Source organism: Ursus maritimus (genome assembly GCF_017311325.1).
Source record: "Ursus maritimus isolate PB19 chromosome X unlocalized genomic scaffold, ASM1731132v1 scaffold_X1, whole genome shotgun sequence".
Taxonomy (NCBI): Eukaryota; Metazoa; Chordata; class Mammalia; order Carnivora; family Ursidae; genus Ursus; species Ursus maritimus.
Genome location: NW_024423319.1, coordinates 90484695 through 90488239, shown reverse-complemented (window position 1 = coordinate 90488239; position 3545 = coordinate 90484695). Strand labels below are relative to the sequence as shown.

Genomic DNA, 3545 nt, shown 5'->3' with positions numbered 1-3545 from the left:
GAGAGAAGTCAGAAATCTGCAGAAGAGGAGAGCCCGGGATTAACCACAAGACAGAGGAAGCACCCCACCATCCAAATAAGAGTATATGTCTTTTTTTTTTTAAGATTTTATTTATTTATTTAAAGAAAGAGAGAGAGAGACCCCTAGTGGGGGGAGGGACAGAGGGAGAGGGACAAGTAGACTCCCCACTGAGCAGGGAGCCGACATGGGGCTCGATCCCAGGACCCTGAGATCATGACCTGAGCCGAAGGCAACCGCTTAACCCACTGAGCCGCCCAGGAGTGCCAAGAATATGTGTTTTAACATGCTCTTTTGTTTGGTGCTGTCTCTGAGGGCCTCTTTAACTGCAGTGCTCCCCTAAAACTTTACCTTGAGGAAATGTTACTTCTCTGCCCCCCCCCAAAAAAATTACTCTGACATCCATTAGGAAACTGGGTAATGAAGCAATCTGTGCCTGCTACCATAGTATGTGGTCTCTCGTGGGCCCCGCAGGTCTCTGACAACATTATCCTGTAGTGGTCAAGGGGACAGGGCGTTGGGGGACAGGGGTAGGGGATCAGGGGCCCCTTGGAGATAGCATCACGCATTCTGCAAATGGCTCAGGAAAGAAATGGCTAGAATTGGGAAGTGGCTTTTCTGGCATTCAGAACGTGGACCTTAGTCAACCTAGACAGGGGACTCGGATCTAGCTCTCTTGTTCCTATATGTCTTGGGGCTGGAACATTCTTACCCCACCAGAAGCAGGACTTAAAGTTGGCATCTGCTTGGGTCGTCCAGACAAAGCTTGTACAGCAAATGCTCCAGGTCCATATTTCTCTTTGTATTTTCTCTTTGCCCGCCTTTAAAATATTAACTAAAATGTGAGCTCCGTGGGGGGGGCGGGGCGCAGGTCATCCGCATGAGCGGCTACAGATGGACCCGGGCCGCTGCTCACTGGATATTCATTGAACAGCCGAAGAGCGAAGCCCTAACTGAATGCCCAGGCCTGGGTTCAGCCGAGCTGCTCACCATTGCAAAGGCAGGGTGTTGGGCGCAGAGAAGGCCCACTCGGGATGCGACAGAGGAACACGAGGCCGTGAGCCTGGCGTGACAGGTTTGGGAGTGACCAAAGTGAGGAGCCCAAGCGGAAGGTGACTTCCCTGCATGTTCCGGGTCCAGCCACGTTCTCGGTGCCTCGGTGCTGATTTGACCTCCATTCCCAGCCTCCGGGGGCAGCAGGCCTGATGAGACTCAGCAGGGCCCTTCTGGCCCCAAACCTCAGGCCGTGATCGCAAGCAAGTTTCCAGGAAGGAAAAGCTCTAGGCAGACAGGGGTTGGCCGGACCCCCAAACTTCCCTCCCGGAACATCCCGTCCTCCTGCGGTTTGCACCTAGAAGCTGCGGGCCACCCCCAGGAAAAAAAAAACACTCTTTATGGCTGGGTCCCACGAAGGGCAGAGTCCTTTGCTCTGCTTTGCTTCAGCTGAGTCGAGACAGGCAGGCATTTCGAAAATCAGCTTTATTCTTGAAAGAGGAACAGAAACATTAGCAGCATAAGATCACACTCATTTCCCAAGTCCCGATTCCCGGAGGTGGGTACGGCTGGACACACAGGAGCTCCCTTGGGTCCGAACCCACGCGCTGGAGTCAGATAAGGGAGATGGAGAGCCAGCCAGCGGCCCCGGCTTTGCCAAGGTCCCCTTCCTCCCGGCCTGCGAGCCGCCAGAGGCAGACAGCACCTCTGTCCCAGGACCCGCGGGGAGTCGCTTCCCTGTCCTTCTGCCTCGGAGATGGCACCTCCCGGGGCCCCTTGGTCTCCTCTCCGTGGTGTGAGGGCGCAGCTTAGCCAGCGGATGATTTGCAGGGCAGCCGTGGTTGACAGGCAGCAAATAATAGAGCTCTCTGGGTCTCTGTTATCTAAGCCACCTACCTCCGGAGCTTCCCTTGGCAACTCACTCAGGAAGCGCCCCTCCCCCCACACCATCTGGAAGTGGTTTTTGAAAAATCTACTCATTATTGTTAAAAAGCAACACGTAGGCTTTTGCAAGATACAGTTACAACAGCAGCCCCTAAAGTGTAAGTTCCTAAATGTAGGGATGTGTGCTCTGTGCCCCACTATATAACCACGTGGCACGGGGAAGGAGTCCGGTAAATGGCGGTGGACCGGATGAAGAATTAATACATTTGCAATAAGGGTGCTCCTGTTATTTCTGCAAAACAAATAGTTCCAAAATGTAGCAGCTTAACAACCATTTTATTATGCTCTCGGTTTCCATGGGCTGGGAATTTAGACGGGACCCAGGCGTGATGCCTCGTGTCTCTGGCCCACGATGTCTGAGGTCTCAGTGGAAAAGATGTGAAGGTATGAGGGGCTGGAGGCATCATCCTTCACTCACAAGTCCGGCCCTTGGGTGGAAGTGACTCGAAGTCTCGGCTCGCAGAGACGGTCCTTCCGAGCACCGCCATGCTGCCTCTGCATGAGTCGTAGGACCCAGCCCTGTCATCCTTTTGTTTCAAGCTGTCACCAGCCCATCCGGATTCGAGGGGAGGAGAGATAGACCCCACCTCTCTTTAGAAGGAGTACAGAAAACTTCGGGGTCCTATTTTAAAACCACCCCTAAGGGGAAAGCCCTGGCTCCCTTAAGGATGTTCCATTTATTCCTGCCGCAGAATTTCTCTCGCACGTCTTGTGCACGACCTGTCAAGCCCCAGGCTCGGTCCTGGGTGAGGATTTTGCAGGTGAACACAATAGACATTGTCTCTGCCCTCGTGTAGCCCGCGCTCTAGTGCTCCTCGAGGAGACAGACGTCACACCAATAGCCCGGCAGACAAGCGCAGTTACAGATCATCATAAGGGAGGGGCAGGGAATGCCCTCCAGAAAGATCGGGAATGCTTGATTTAGATGGGAAATAGCTTGCTACTCTAGGAGCAAAACCTGATGCAAGGTTTGAAGCGCAAGCAGGGGGCTTCCGAGGGGCTTCCTGGGAGCACCAGGGGAGCAAGGAGCACCTGACAAAGGGCTGGGAGGGAAGCCAGAGGGTGGAGGATGGGTCAGTAAGTAGGCTCCCGCCTCGGGCAAATGGTGCTCGGTGCTGCGGGATGCTTCTGGCTGACGGTGCAGAACACACTTCGGATTGGCCCACCCGAAGGACAAGGAAGCTGGGACATCTACCCCCCAAAATCCTAACAGTCACGGTAGGGGGGGTACCGGTGCGGGCTGTCCTCCCCGTGGGCCCTGCCCACTCTGGTAGCCAGGGAGAAGCTCAGGCAAAGGGCCCTAAATGCTGGTGGAAGGAGCCCTTCTTTGGCTCTGGAGGTGCCTACCCCAGAACCTTCCCGCAGCGGTCAAGGGGGCCCTCCTTGGGCAAGCGGTCTTCTCAAAGGAGTTCAAGGGTCAAGAACATAGGATTTGTAGATGGTCCATCTATTTGCCCATGTGATACACGGACTGTCACCAAACACCACCCCGATGCCAGCAGGGGTGGGGGACAGTTAGATGGCAAATGCATTTCTGGTTTTCTGCTCCTGGGTTTGCGGTGACTGTCAGCACTGAACTCCCTGCCCCC

At 54.7% G+C, this 3545-nt stretch overlaps 1 long non-coding RNA gene across 1 annotated transcript in view; it reads right to left on the bottom strand.

Moving 5' to 3' along the window:
• Window positions 1–2215: 2215 nt before the first annotated feature.
• The window catches only part of LOC121103339, a 3360-nt gene continuing 2030 nt past the window's right edge, over window positions 2216–3545 (bottom strand). Inside the window, exon 3 of the long non-coding RNA XR_005835512.1 lies at window positions 2216–2496. This is a non-coding gene — a long non-coding RNA (uncharacterized LOC121103339). The remainder of the gene's footprint in view (window positions 2497–3545) is intronic.